The sequence below is a fragment of the Tachypleus tridentatus genome, chromosome 13, assembly GCF_004210375.1.
Source record: "Tachypleus tridentatus isolate NWPU-2018 chromosome 13, ASM421037v1, whole genome shotgun sequence".
Classification (NCBI taxonomy): Eukaryota; Metazoa; Arthropoda; class Merostomata; order Xiphosura; family Limulidae; genus Tachypleus; species Tachypleus tridentatus.
In genome coordinates this window covers 9,843,771-9,850,744 of record NC_134837.1, presented here as the reverse complement: position 1 = coordinate 9,850,744, position 6,974 = coordinate 9,843,771, and positions in this window count along the sequence as shown.

Below are 6,974 nucleotides of genomic sequence, written 5' to 3'. Positions count from 1 at the left end.
AGTATTGAAAACGTCAGTCTTACTTCAATAACTTAATACCAGTAGTGAAAACGTCAGTCTTAATTCCACGACTAAATGCCAGGATTGAAAACGTCAGTCGTAATTCCACAACTAAATACCAGTATTGAAAACGTCAGTTTTAATTCAATAACTTAATACCAGTAGTGAAAACGTCAGTCTTAATTCCACAACTAAATACCAGTATTGAAAAAGTCAGTCTTAATTCAATAACTTAATACCAGTAGTGAAAACGTCAGTCTTAATTCCACAACTAAATACTAGTAATGAAAACGTCAGTTTTAATTCCACAACTAAATACCTATATTGAAAACGTCAGTCTTAATTCCACGACTGTATACCACTATTGAAAACGTCAGTCTTAATTGAACAACTAAATACCAGTATTAAAAACGTCAGTCTTAATTTAACAACTAAATACCAGTATTGAAAAAGTCAGTGTTAATTGAACAACTAAATACCAGTATTGAAAACGTCAGTCTTAATTCCACAACTAAATACCAGTATTGAAAACGTCAGTTTTAATTCCACAACTAAATACCAGTATTGAAAACGTCAGTCTTAATTGAACAACTGAATACCAGTATTGAAAACGTCAGTCTTAATTCCACAACTAAATGCCAGTATTGAAAACGTCAGTCTTAATTCCACGACTAAATGCCAGTATTGAAAACGTCAGTCTTAATTGAACAGCTATATACCACTATTGAAAACTTCAGTCTTAATTGAACAACTAAATACCAGTATTGAAAATGTCAGTCTTAATTGAACAACAAAATATCAGTATTGAAAATGTCAGTCTTAATTGAACAACAAAATATCAGTATTGAAAACGTCAGTCTTAATTCCACAACTAAATACCTGTATTGAAAACGTCAGTCTTAATTGAACAACTCAATACCAGTATTGAAAACGTCAGTCTTAATTTTACATTAAATACCTGTATTGAAAACGTCAGTCTTAATTTTACATTAAATACCTGTATTGAAAACGTCAGTCTTAATTGAACAACTAAATACAGGTATTGAAAACGTCAGTCTTAATTCAACAACTAAATACCAGTATTGAAAACGTCAGTGTTAATTGAACAACTAAATACCTGTATTGAAAACGTCAGTTTTAATTCCACAACTAAATGCCACTATTGAAAATGTCAGTCTTAATTGAGCAAGTAAATACCAGTATTGAAAACGTCAGTCTTTATTCAACAACTTAATACCAGTATTGAAAACGTCAGTCTTAACTCCACGACTAAATACCAGTATTGAAAACGTCAGTCTTAATTCAACAACTTAATACCAGTATTGAAAACGTCAGTCTTAACTCCACGACTAAATACCAGTATTGAAAACGTCAGTCTTAATTCAACAACTTAATACCAGTATTGAAAACGTCAGTCTTAACTCCACGACTAAATACCAGTATTGAAAACGTCAGTCTTAATTCCACAACTAAATACAGGTATTGAAAACGTCAGTCTTAATTCAACAACTAAATACAGGTATTGAAAACGTCAGTCTTAATTCAACAACTAAATACCAGTAGTGAAAACGTCAGTTTTAATTCCACAACTAAATACCAGTATTGAAAACGTCAGTCTTAATTCCACGACTATATACCACTATTGAAAACGTCAGTCTTAATTGAACAACTAAATACCAGTATTAAAAACGTCAGTCTTAATTGAACAACTAAATACCAGTATTGAAAACGTCAGTCTTAATTTAACAACTAAATACCAGTATTGAAAACGTCAGTTTTAATTCCACAACTAAATACCAGTACTGAAAACGTCAGTCTTAATTGAACAACTGAATACCAGTATTGAAAACGTCAGTCTTAATTCCACATTAAATACCTGTATTGAAAACGTCAGTCTTAATTCCACAACTAAATACCAGTATTGAAAACGTCAATCTTAATTGAAAAACTAAATACAGGTATTGAAAACGTCAGTCTTAATTCCACAACTAAATACCAGTATTGAAAACGTCAGACTTAACTGAACAACTAAATACCAGTATTGAAAACGTCAGGCTTACTTCAATAACTTAATACCAGTAGTGAAAACGTCAGTCTTAATTCCACAACTAAATACCAGTATTGAAAACGTCAGTCTTAATTCCACGACTAAATGCCAGGATTGAAAACGTCAGTCTTAATTCCACGACTGTATACCACTATTGAAAACGTGAGTCTTAATTGAACAACTAAATACCAGTATTGAAAACGTCAGTCTTAATTTAACAACTAAATACCAGTATTGAAAAATGTCAGTGTTAATTGAACAACTAAATACCAGTATTGAAAACGTCAGTCTTAATTCCACAACTAAATACCAGTATTGAAAACGTCAGTTTTAATTCCACAATTAAATACCAGTATTGAAAACGTCAGTCTTAATTCCACAATTAAATACCAGTATTGAAAACGTCAGTCTTAATTCCACAACTAAATGCCAGTATTGAAAACGTCAGTTTTAATTCAACAACTTAATACCAGTATTGAAAACGTCAGTGTTAATTGAACAACTAAATACCAGTATTGAAAACGACAGTCTTAATTCCACAACTAAATACCAGTATTGAAAACGTCAGTCTTAATTCAACAACTTAATACCAGTATTGAAAACGTCAGTCTTAACTCCACGACTAAATACCAGTATTGAAAACGTCAGTCTTAATTCCACAACTAAATACAGGTATTGAAAACGTCAGTCTTAATTCAACAACTAAATACAGGTATTTAAAACGTCAGTCTTAATTCAACAACTAAATACCAGTATTGAAAACGTCAGTCTTACTTCAATAACTTAATACCAGTAGTGAAAACGTCAGTCTTAATTCCACAACTAAATACCAGTATTGAAACGTCAGTTTTAATTCCACAAATAAATACCAGTATTGAAAACGTCAGTCTTAATTCTACGACTAAATGCCAGGATTGAAAACGTCAGTCTTAATTCCACAACTAAATACCAGTATTGAAAACATCAGGCTTAATTCAACAACTTAATACCAGTATTGAAAACGTCAGTGTTAATTCCACGACTAAATACCAGTATTGAAACCGTCAGTCTTAATTCAACAACTTAATACCAGTATTGAAAACGTCAGTGTTAATTCAACGACTAAATACCAGTATTGAAACGTCAGGCTTAACTGAACAACTAAATATCAGTATTGAAAACGTCAGACTTAACTGAACAACTAAATACCAGTATTGAAAACGTCAGTCTTACTTCAATAACTTAATACCAGTAGTGAAAACGTCAGTCTTAATTCCACGACTAAATGCCAGGATTGAAAACGTCAGTCGTAATTCCACAACTAAATACCAGTATTGAAAACGTCAGTTTTAATTCAATAACTTAATACCAGTAGTGAAAACGTCAGTCTTAATTCCACAACTAAATACCAGTATTGAAAAAGTCAGTCTTAATTCAATAACTTAATACCAGTAGTGAAAACGTCAGTCTTAATTCCACAACTAAATACTAGTAATGAAAACGTCAGTTTTAATTCCACAACTAAATACCTATATTGAAAACGTCAGTCTTAATTCCACGACTGTATACCACTATTGAAAACGTCAGTCTTAATTGAACAACTAAATACCAGTATTGAAAACGTCAGTCTTAATTTAACAACTAAATACCAGTATTGAAAAAGTCAGTGTTAATTGAACAACTAAATACCAGTATTGAAAACGTCAGTCTTAATTCCACAACTAAATACCAGTATTGAAAACGTCAGTTTTAATTCCACAACTAAATACCAGTATTGAAAACGTCAGTCTTAATTGAACAACTGAATACCAGTATTGAAAACGTCAGTCTTAATTCCACAACTAAATGCCAGTATTGAAAACGTCAGTCTTAATTCCACGACTAAATGCCAGTATTGAAAACGTCAGTCTTAATTGAACAGCTATATACCACTATTGAAAACTTCAGTCTTAATTGAACAACTAAATACCAGTATTGAAAATGTCAGTCTTAATTGAACAACAAAATATCAGTATTGAAAATGTCAGTCTTAATTGAACAACAAAATATCAGTATTGAAAACGTCAGTCTTAATTCCACAACTAAATACCTGTATTGAAAACGTCAGTCTTAATTGAACAACTCAATACCAGTATTGAAAACGTCAGTCTTAATTTTACATTAAATACCTGTATTGAAAACGTCAGTCTTAATTGAACAACTAAATACAGGTATTGAAAACGTCAGTCTTAATTCAACAACTAAATATCAGTATTGAAAACGTCAGTCTTTATTGAGCAAGTAAATACCAGTATTGAAAACGTCAGTCTTTATTCAACAACTTAATACCAGTATTGAAAACGTCAGTCTTAACTCCACGACTAAATACCAGTATTGAAAACGTCAGTCTTAATTCAACAACTTAATACCAGTATTGAAAACGTCAGTCTTAACTCCACGACTAAATACCAGTATTGAAAACGTCAGTCTTAATTCAACAACTTAATACCAGTATTGAAAACGTCAGTCTTAACTCCACGACTAAATACCAGTATTGAAAACGTCAGTCTTAATTCCACAACTAAATACAGGTATTGAAAACGTCAGTCTTAATTCAACAACTAAATACAGGTATTGAAAACGTCAGTCTTAATTCAACAACTAAATACCAGTAGTGAAAACGTCAGTTTTAATTCCACAACTAAATACCAGTATTGAAAACGTCAGTCTTAATTCCACGACTATATACCACTATTGAAAACGTCAGTCTTAATTGAACAACTAAATACCAGTATTACAAACGTCAGTCTTAATTGAACAACTAAATACCAGTATTGAAAACGTCAGTCTTAATTTAACAACTAAATACCAGTATTGAAAACGTCAGTTTTAATTCCACAACTAAATACCAGTACTGAAAACGTCAGTCTTAATTGAACAACTGAATACCAGTATTGAAAACGTCAGTCTTAATTCCACATTAAATACCTGTATTGAAAACGTCAGTCTTAATTCCACAACTAAATACCAGTATTGAAAACGTTAATCTTAATTGAAAACTAAATACAGGTATTGAAAACGTCAGTCTTAATTCCACAACTAAATACCAGTATTGAAAACGTCAGACTTAACTGAACAACTAAATACCAGTATTGAAAACGTCAGGCTTAATTCAACAACTTAATACCAGTATTGAAAACGTCAGTGTTAATTCCACGACTAAATACCAGTATTGAAACCGTCAGTCTTAATTCAACAACTTAATACCAGTATTGAAAACGTCAGTGTTAATTCCACGACTAAATACCAGTATTGAAACGTCAGGCTTAACTGAACAACTAAATATCAGTATTGAAAACGTCAGTCTTACTTCAATAACTTAATACCAGTAGTGAAAACGTCAGTCTTAATTCCACAACTAAATACCAGTATTGAAAACGTCAGTCTTAATTCCACGACTAAATGCCAGGATTGAAAACGTCAGTCTTAATTCCACGACTGTATACCACTATTGAAAACGTGAGTCTTAATTGAACAACTAAATACCAGTATTGAAAACGTCAGTCTTAATTTAACAACTAAATACCAGTATTGAAAAAGTCAGTGTTAATTGAACAACTAAATACCAGTATTGAAAACGTCAGTCTTAATTCCACAACTAAATACCAGTATTGAAAACGTCAGTTTTAATTCCACAATTAAATACCAGTATTGAAAACGTCAGTCTTAATTCCACAATTAAATACCAGTATTGAAAACGTCAGTCTTAATTCCACAACTAAATGCCAGTATTGAAAACGTCAGTCTTAATTCCACGACTAAATGCCAGTATTGAAAACGTCAGTCTTAATTGAACAGCTATATACCACTATTGAAAACTTCAGTCTTAATTGAACAACTAAATACCAGTATTGAAAATGTCAGTCTTAATTGAACAGCAAAATACCAGTATTGAAAACGTCAGTCTTAATTCCACAACTAAATACCAATATTAAAAACGTCAGTTTTAATTCCACAACTAAATACCTGTATTGAAAACGTCAGTCTTAATTGAACAACTCAATACCAGTATTGAAAACGTCAGTCTTAATTTTACATTAAATACCTGTATTGAAAACGTCAGTCTTAATTGAACAACTAAATACAGGTATTGAAAACGTCAGTGTTAATTGAACAACTAAATACCTGTATTGAAAACGTCAGTTTTAATTCCACAACTAAATACCAGTATTGAAAACGTCAGTTTTAATTGAACAACTGAATACCAGTATTGAAAACGTGTGTCTTAATTGAACAGCTAAATGCCACTATTGAAAATGTCAGTCTTAATTGAGCAAGTAAATACCAGTATTGAAAACGTCAGTCTTAATTCAAGAACTTAATACCAGTATTGAAAACGTCAGTCTTAATTCCACGACTAAATACCAGTATTGAAACGTCAGTTTCAATTCCACAACTAAATACCAGTATTGAAAACGTCAGTCTTAATTCAACAACTTAATACTAGTAGTGAAAACGTCAGTCTTAATTCAACAACTAAATAACAGTATTGAAAACGTCAGTCTTAACTCCACGACTAAATACCAGTATTGAAAACGTCAGTCTTAATTCCACAACTAAATACAGGTATTGAAAACGTCAGTCTTAATTCAACAACTAAATACAGGTATTGAAAACGTCAGTCTTAATTCAACAACTAAATACCAGTAGTGAAAACGTCAGTTTTAATTCCACAAGTAAATACCAGTATTGAAAACGTCAGTCTTAATTCCACGACTATATACCACTATTGAAAACGTCAGTCTTAATTCAACAACTAAATACCAGTATTAAAAACGTCAGTCTTAATTGAACAACTAAATACCAGTATTGAAAACGTCAGTCTTAATTCCACAACTAAATACCAGTATTGAAAACGTCAGTTTTAATTGAACAACTGAATACCAGTATTGAAAACGTCAGTCTTAAT